This window comes from Leuresthes tenuis, unplaced genomic scaffold, assembly GCF_036924035.1.
Source record: "Leuresthes tenuis unplaced genomic scaffold, fLeuTen1.0.hap1 SCAF_12, whole genome shotgun sequence".
NCBI classification, from domain to species: domain Eukaryota; kingdom Metazoa; phylum Chordata; class Actinopteri; order Atheriniformes; family Atherinopsidae; genus Leuresthes; species Leuresthes tenuis.
In genome coordinates this window covers 13,122,145-13,131,481 of record NW_027325366.1, presented here as the reverse complement: position 1 = coordinate 13,131,481, position 9,337 = coordinate 13,122,145, and the positions used below count along the sequence as shown (strand labels likewise).

Here is a 9,337-nt window from a genome sequence, read left to right as displayed (position 1 = left end):
CCCTGTACTGCAGTGCCGCTGGGAACGGTGCGCTCTCCTCTGCTCTTGTGAAAAAGCAAACAGCGGTGCAGGATGGAAGTTTCAGGGAGCCCAAGATGAAACTTTCTTTTAATCTGCTGAGAAAAGAGAGTGAATGCGAAGTGGACTTTAACACGGCTCTGGGAGCGAGCCGAGTGCGGGCTAACCGGGAGAATTGCTTGAAAGAAACGCGACACCGAATGAGTGGTCAGAACAAAGCCTCAATACGGTGTTCCCGTGGTGTTTGTGGCTGCCAATCATCTCTTGTGTGGATTTTGTTAAAAACCCATCTTCTCTTTTTAGATTTTGAATACACTCCTTTTTATTTATAACTTACTTTCTTTTTCACCTTCCTCAATTTCCTGCTCCCTGCTTCTTACAGAAATTCCTTTACTCTTTATTTCTGCTAAAACTGACATTTCCTTTTTGACATCTTTGATATCTTCTTTAAAGTCTATGCCACACTGATTTAGTTTAAAGTAGCGCTGTAAGCGTTTATGTAGTCCCATCATACATCTATTCTCTTTCCTTTTTTTACGTTTACCTTGCTGTTTAAAAAAAGTCTGTGTCGTTTCCTTCACCATTTCCCACCATTGTGCATGTGTTTCGTAGAGGTCTTGAAGGGTCTGCCACTCTTTATAACATTCCCTGTACTGACTGACTATGATTTCATCCTCCAACAGGGAACAGTTGAGTTTCCACAGACCACTTCCTACCGTCACACCAGAAGGGGGTGAAAGGGTGCAGGAGAGCATAAGGTGGTCTGAAAAGAAAACAGGGGTTAATCTAACATCAGTGGGTGGGCAATCTCTAGTAAAGAAATAATCAATGCGAGAGGCTCTGGTGCCATCATGACTAAACCAGGTGAAGCCCTCCTCTCTGGGATGCATGGTTTTAAAACAGTCAGTAAGCTTAAAATCCCTGCATATGCCCTGAAGTAAAATCGAAGTCTTATCCACTTTAAAATATACCCCTGCTCTTTTTCTATCTTTCCTGCTCAAGATACAGTTAAAATCCCCTCCTACAACTAAAGGTACTTGCCCTAGCATGTAAAGCTGTATATCTTCTAAAAGGTCATACCTTTCATTTTTTCCATTGAAACCATAAATATTTAAGAGGTTAAAGTCTTGCCCCATAAAATTCAAGTGTGCTAAAAGTGCCCGTCCGTCTCTCACCACTGTGCTACCTTTCACCAGAACATGCGGATTTTTAATTAGAATGGCCACACCATCATTTTTATTTTGATTTGAGCCACTCCATATCGATAAATGGGGCCACATTTCCTCCCACTGTCTATGGTTTTTTAAAAAAGGTAGTCCACATTCTTGTATTAAAAACACATCTGATTTTATGGAGTCTAAGAAGGATAAAATACTCTGGGCTCTTGTCTTTGATTTCACACTTCTCACATTTAGTGTTGAGAAGGTGAGAACCATTAAAAGCATAAAGGAAAGTAGGTATGTCATTTTCGTTTTTCTAAGTTATCAAAACAAATTACACACAGGTTATTTCTTGGGAAACTAGCTCTTCCTTCATTTCTTTAGGTGAAAAGTGAGTAGGGTGATCTATATTTCCTTTTCGGACTCTCGGTGTTGGCCTCTGATGCAATGTTGCATTTAACTTTGAGTCCCTGGGGGTTGATTGCAGAGCTGAAGTTAAAAAGGAGACCTCATTTGGTGAGTCGGAGGGGAAGACTCTTGGTTCTTCCACTGAAGAACTGTCTGAAAGGGACCTAACCCTTCCCCTCTTCTCTGATACCACTGGGGAATCAGAGGCTCAGATGCCGTCCTCTTCGGCTGTTGACCTTCGGGGAGGTGAGTATCTTCACTAGACTCACCTGTCTGCTCTTCCTCCTCATTTAGCGTAGCTCCACCCTCTGCCTGTGAATTCTCACAGACTTCAACACTGAGTGGTGAGGCCTCTACAGGCCCCTCCCCTTTTTGCTCCTCACTTTCAATCCAAGCTTTTGGCGGGAAGTTTGAATTTATTGGGTCAACCTCTTCACTTTGTTCACCAACTGCCACCTTTGGTCCTTCTCTTTGTTGGCTTGACTGTGGCTTTACCGTCTTTAATTTGTTGGCAAAAGATTTAGGGCAATCTCTGAAGAGGTGATTTAATTCTCCACAGAGATTACATTTCCTGCCATTTGGACACTCTCCAAAAGTTTGCCCAATTTCTCTGCTCTTCCCACATAACACCTTGGTACAAGCCTCAACCAGGTGCCCATGCTCACCACACTTGCGGCAGAACTTGGGCTGCCCCTGGTAGTGGATGTAACCTCGGTTTTCAAGGTGGCCAGAGTGTCGCCCACCCGCTACACTGAGCACTCTTCAGCCCTTTTAAATGGTATAACTTTGCACTCCCGCACGCTCCAGCAAGCACCATTCAAGCAACAACTTTGCACTCCAGCTTCGAACATCGGCACAGTCGCAACAAGTAAGGCGACTCTACTCAGAGAAGTCACTCTGCACAGTAACAAGATTTCTTTTGCACAGACAGAAAGGGCTTCACCCGCAAAGGTAAAGCCTGCCAAAAATAGAAACAACTCATTAGTGCTGCTCTCCACAGAAATCTTTAGTAAAAGGCGAAAGACTTGTACGTTATGAAGAGAAACCAGAGTACGATTATTCGTCACTGCGGGAGCAGGGCATCAGGCTAGTTGGCATAGCCACCTTCCCCATGGTGAGCTTTGCTTGGTTGAGACGCTTGCTCCCCCCCCCCCCTTGCTCCTCGGCTGACCAACTAGGAACAATCGGGCCCTATTCGATGGCTGCCTTGTCTTTTACTCTGTGCAAAAGACAAGGCAGCAACAAAAACACCACGAGAATCCCGTATTGAGGCTTTGTTCTGATCGCTCATTCGGTGTCGCGTTTCTTTCAAGCAATTCTCCCGGTTAGCCCACACTCGGCTCGCTCCCATAGCCGTGTTAAAGTCTACTTCGCATTCACTCTCTTTTCTCAGCAGACTCTTGGGATTTTATCTATAAAATGAATTCCTTCACTCAAACTATGGGAAAACTGTTTTGTCCTTAATATTTACCATGTCTAGAAAGATTTAAACAAAAAAAACAACGTTGTACTTTGCAGTAAAAGAAAGAGCAAATCTAAAGTTTCAGGAATCCGAGAATAAGCTTACTTTCATGAGTTCTTCACGATTTCGGATTTTGCTATAAAATGAATTCCTTCACTCAAACTAAATTAAAACTGCTAAACCGCTAATCTGTTATATGTAAGGCAGATGTCAAATTCACCGAAATAGGATCAAAGGGTATTCGGCCAATCGAGCTGTAGCAGCTTCGGTAAAAGAGTATAAGTTGAAGAGTTTGTGAATAAAGGTGTGCGCACACATAGTGTGCTGTACGAAAATAGGCAGGGAGCAATGCCGGCTGGGGTATATGTTCTTGTATGTTGTCTGACTGTTTGATTTGAATGTGTTGTGTAAGTGTCCTGTTGAATGTTACATGTTTGGGCTTTGACACGCTTCACTGTGGTTGTTAACTGTGTGGTGTGTCCTGAAATGTTATATGTTTGGGCTGTGTGACATGCTTAATGCTTGTCAGTAGCTACCCACTTATTCATATATAGCAACTGACAACATAAGAAGTCCGGACATACTTTGATAGTAGTTGTAGAAGTATCCTTATTGATAATAGATCACTAATTCATAGTGATAGAACAGTAGATGAACAGGTGCTTGCACATGTCTCACGAAAATAAAATGGGTGTATGATTGCTGACGGCAGAGCAATACTGCCAAACTTATGAGTTCTTGTGGCAAACTTGATTCAGTGTCTTGACGTGTATACGCTGTTTCGCTGACTTGATTGTCACAAGAAACAAAGTGTGTTTGATAAGATCCGACCATTTTATTACGGGAGGATCAGTATGTATGGATTCTGATGTGACTGATAAACCCATTCGTATCTTAAGCATAATCTAATACGTGAGACAACGCCCTGGCACACGATAAAAAAAAAAAAAAGAGAGAGAGCGGTTTTGTGTCCCCACAGTCCATAATGTAGAAAAGAGAGAAAAAAGCCTTTCTGATTTGGTGTGTGTGCTCATAGTGCAGAGTGTAGAGAAAAGAAAGCCGTTTTGGTGTCACGGGTGTTGTGACTTACACACACACATTTCTAAATTGAGAAAGGAAATTATTTTAGAGGAAGCACTAGGGTTTAGATCCCACATTTGTTGATAGGCATTCATTTATTTCTTCACTTCTGATGAAGTTTCAACAATAAACAACAAACTTTGTATTATGAGAAAGAACCAGACTCATTCTTCAGGAATCCGAAAATAAGCTCTATTTTATGAGTTATGCACGAATTCGGATTCTCCTATAAAACGAATTCATTAACTCAAACCAAGTTAAGACTGCTTTGTCCTTCATATTTATTCATGTCTAATCAAGTTTCAACGATAAACAACGTTGTACTTTGTAGAATGAGAAAGAACTTCTTCAGCAATAAGAATCTCTCGACATATGACGAAATACAGATTTTGCTATAAAATTAATTCCTTCTATCAGCCTGACTTAAAACTTTGTCCTCCTTATTTATCCACTTCAAATCAAGTTTCAACAATTAAAAAAAAATTGTAGTTTGAGAAAGAACAACTTAATCTTCAGCAATCAGTATAAAAAGAGGTGCAAATGCCAACCATACATACCTAAAAGGTGGAGCGGAAGTATTCAGCTGCAAGTAGGTGTGAATGTTCGACCATAATTTGTAAAAAGCGGGTAAGAAAAGGTTCGAATGCCCGACTATATATTAACAAAAGCGGGAGGAGAGGTCTTCGGATGAGAGTGGGTGAGAATTTCCAACCATAATCTATAAAATACGGTGAAAAAAAATATGTGAATGCCTCATAGAACACTAAAAGCGGAAGTGTTCGGCTGCAAGAAGGTGTGAATGTCCGACTATATTTGGTGAAAAGCAGGTGAAGCAAGGTCTGAATGCCCAACCTTACATCATCAAAAGCGAGATCAGAGGTGTTTGGCTGCAAGAAGGCCATAGTTTGCCAAAAAGCGGGTAAGGTGCGAATGACCGACTAAATATCAACAAAAGTGGGGGCGGAGGTCTTCGGATGCAAGTGGGTGTGAATATCCCACCATACAAGTGTGGTGGAGAGGAAGCTGTGAATGGCCGACCATAGTAAAAGGCGGGTGAGAGAAGGTGCGAATGTCAAACCATACATAATCAAAACAGGGAGCGGAGGTGTTCTGCTGTAAGAAGGTGTGAATGTCCAACCATAGTTGGTAAAAAGCGGGTAAGAAAAGGTTAAAATACCCGACTGTACACAATCAATAGCGGGAGCGGAGTTGTTCGGCTACTAAAAGGTGTGAAAGTCCGACCATGGTTTGTAAAAAGCGGGTAAGAAAAGGTGCGAATGCCCGACAATGTATGATCAAAAGAGGGAGTGGAGGTTTTCGGCTGCAAGAAGGTCTGAATGTCCAACCATAATTTGTAAAAACCGGGGAAGAAAAGGCTCGAAAGCCCGACTATACACCATCAAAAGTGGGAGCGGAGGTGTTCAGCTGCAAGACGGTCTGAATGTCCATCAATAATTGCTAGAAAACATGAAAGAAAATTTTCGAATATCAAACTGCACATGATCATAAGCGGGAGAGGAGGTGTTCAGCTGCAAGAAGGTGTGAATGTCTACCCATAATTACTGAAAAATGGGTAAGAAAAGGTGCGAATGCCTAACCATACATCATCAAAAGAGGGAGCGGAGGTGTTCCGCTGTAAGACGGTGTGAATGTCCGACCATAGATGGTAAAAAGCGGGTAAGAAAAGGTTAAATTACCCGACTGTACACAATCAAAAGAGGGAGCGGAGTTGTTCAGCTAAGAGAAGGTGTGAAAGTCCGACCTTGGTTTGTAAAAAGCGGGTAAGAAAAGGTTTGTATGCCCGAATATACACCATCAAAAGCGGAAGCGGAGGTGTTCGGCTGCAAGATATTGTGAAGGTCCGACCAAAGTTTGTCAAAAGCAGTTAAGAAAAGTTTCGAATATCTAACCAAACATAATCAAAAGCAGGAGCAGAGCTGTTCGACTGGAAGTAGGTGTGAATGTCAGATCATAATTTGCAAAAAGCTGATGAGAAAGGGTGAGAATGCCCGACTATACACCATCAAATGCGGTAGCGGAGTTGTTCGGCTGTGAGTAGGTGTGAATCTCCAACCATAATTGCTGAAAAATGTGTTAGAAAAGGTAAAAATGCCGGTCCATACATCATCAAAATGGGGAGAGGTGGTGTTCAGCTGCAAGAAGGTCTAAATGTCCATCAATAATTGCTAGAAAACATGAAAGAAAATTTTCGAAAATCAAACCACACATGATCATAAGTAGGAGAGGAGGTGTTCAGCTGCAAGAAGGTGTGAATGTCCACCCATAATACCTGAAAAATGGGTAAAAAAAAGGTGCGAATGCCCAACCATACATCATCAAAAGCAGGAGTGCATGTGTTCGGCTACAAGAAGGTGTGAACGTCCAACCAAAGTTTGTAAAAAGCAGTTAAGAAAAGGTTCGAATATCCAACCATACATAATCAAAAGCGGGAGCAGAGCTGTTCGACTGCAAGTAGGTGTGAATTTCAGACCATAATTTGCAAAAAGCTGATGAGAAAGGGTGAGAATGCCCGACTATACACCATCAAATGCGGGAGCGGAAGTGATCGGCTGTGAGTAGGTGTGAATGTCAAACCATAATTGCTGAAAAATGTGTTAGAAAAGACTAGAATGCCGGACCATACATCATCAAAAGCGGGAAAAGTTGTGTTCGGCTGCAAGTAGGTGTGAATGTCCAGCCATAATTGCTAGAAAACATGAAAGAAAATTTTCGAAAATCAAACCACACATGATCATAAGTAGGAGAGGAGGTGTTCAGCTGCAAGAAGGTGTGAATGTCCACCCATAATACCTGAAAAATGTGTAAAAAAAAGGTGCGAATGCCCAACCATACATCATCAAAAGCAGGAGTGCATGTGTTCGGCTACAAGAAGGTGTGAACGTCCAACCAAAGTTTGTAAAAAGCAGTTAAGAAAAGGTTCGAATATCCAACCATACATAATCAAAAGCGGGAGCAGAGCTGTTCGACTGCAAGTAGGTGTGCATGTCAGATCATAATTTGCAAAAAGCTGATGAGAAAGGGTGAGAATGCCCGACTATACACCATCAAATGCGGGAGCGGAGTTGTTCGGCTGTGAGTAGGTGTGAATCTCCGACCATAATTGCTGAAAAATGTGTTAGAAAAGGTAAGAATGCCGGTCCATACATCATCAAAAGCGAGAGAGGTTGTGTTCGGCTGCAAGTAGGTGTGAATGTCCAGCCATAATTACTCACAAACGGGTAAGAAAAGGTAGTATTGCCAGACCATATATGATCAAAACAGGGAGCGGAGGTGGTTCAGCTGCAAGAAGGTTTGAATGTCCGACTAAAGTTCAAATATATTAACAAAAGCGGGAGGAGAGGTCTTCGGATGAGAGTGGTTGAAAATTTCCAACCATAATGTATAAAATGCAGTGAAAAAAAGGTGTGATAGAACACTAAAAGGTGGAGCGAAAGTGTTCGGCTGCAAGAAGGTGTGAATGTCCGACTATATTTGGTGAAAAGCAGGTGAAGCAAGGTCTGAATGCCCAACCTTACATCATCAAAAGCGAGATCAGAGGTGTTTGGCTGCAAGAAGGCCATAGTTTGCCAAAAGCGGGTAAGGTGCGAATGTCCGACTAAATATCAACAAAATTTGGGGCGGAGGTCTTCGGATGCAAGTGGGTGTGAATGTCCGACTATATTTGGTGAAAAGCAGGTGAAGCAAGGTCTGAATGCCCAACCTTACATCATCAAAAGCGAGATCAGAGGTGTTTGGCTGCAAGAAGGCCATAGTTTGCCAAAAGCGGGTAAGGTGCGAATGACCGACTAAATATCAACAAAAGTGGGGGCGGAGGTCTTCGGATGCAGGTGGGTGTGAATATCCCACCATACAAGTATGGTGGAGAGGAAGCTGTGAATGGCCGACCATAGTTGGTAAAAAGTGGGTAAGAAAAGGTTAAAATACCCGACTGTACACAATCAATAGCGGGAGCGGATGTGTTCGGCTACAAGAAGGTGTGAAAGTCCGACCATGGTTTGTAAAAAGCGGGTAAGAAAAGGTACGAATGCCCGAGAATGTATGATCAAAAGAGAGAGCGGAGGTGTTCCGCTGTACGAAGGTGTGAATGTCCGACCATAGTTGGTAAAAAGCGGGTAAGAAAAGGTTAAAATACCCGACTGTAAACAATCAATAGCGGGAGCGGATGTGTTCGGCTACAAGAAGGTGTGAAAGTCCGACCATGGTTTGTAAAAAGCGGGTAAGAAAAGGTGCGAATGCCCAACAATGTATGATCAAAAGAGAGAGCGGAGGTTTTCGGATACAAGAAGGTTTGAATGTCCCACCATAGTTTGTAAAAAGCGGGTAAGAAAAGGTTCGAAAGCCCGACTATACACCATCAAAAACGGGAGCAGAGGTGTTCCGCTGTAAGACGTTTGTGAATGTCCGACCATAGTTGGTAAAAAGCGGGTAAGAAAAGGTTAAAATACCCGACTGTACACAATCAATAGCGGGAGCGGAGTTGTTCGGCTACAAGAAGGTGTGAAAGTCCGACCATGGTTTGTAAAAACCGGGAAGAAAAGGCTCGAAAGCCCGACTATACACCATCAAAAAGGTTTGAATGTCCATCAATAATTGCTTTAAAACAAGAAAGTAAATTTTCAAATATCAAACCGTACATGATCATAAGCGGGAGAGGAGGTGTTCCGCTGTAAGACGGTGTGAATGTCCGACCATAGTTGGTAAAAAGCGGGTAAGAAAAGGTTAAAATACCCGACTGTACACAATCAATAGCGGGAGCGGAGTTGTTCGGCTACTAAAAGGTGTGAAAGTCCGACCCTGGTTTGTAAAAAGCGGGTAAGAAAAGGTTCAAATGCCCGAACATACACCATCAAAAGAGGGAGCGGAGGTGTTCCGCTGTAAGACGGTGTGAATGTCCAATCATAGTTGGTAAAAAGCGGGTAAGAAAAGGTTAAAATACCCGACTGTACACAATCAAAAGAGGGAGCGGAGTTGTTCAGCTAAGAGAAGGTGTGAAAGTCAGACCATGGTTTGTAAAAAGCGGGTAAGAAAAGGTTCGTATGCCCGAATATACACTATCAAAACCGGAAGCGTAGGTGTTCGGCTGCAAGAAGGTGTGAACGTCCGACCAAAGTTTGTAAAAAAGCAGTTAAGAAAAGGTTCGAATATCTAACCAAACATAATCAAAAGCGGGAGCAGAGCTGTTCGACTG

The 9,337-nt window shown here is 42.6% G+C and overlaps 1 non-coding gene across 1 annotated transcript; it reads right to left on the bottom strand.

Annotated features, from left to right (window-relative positions):
- Window positions 1-2,526: 2,526 nt before the first annotated feature.
- Window positions 2,527-2,640, bottom strand: LOC140265959 (U5 spliceosomal RNA). Its single transcript, XR_011906638.1, has one exon. It is a non-coding gene; the product is annotated as a U5 spliceosomal RNA (small nuclear RNA).
- Between the last annotated feature and the right edge of the window lie 6,697 nt (window positions 2,641-9,337).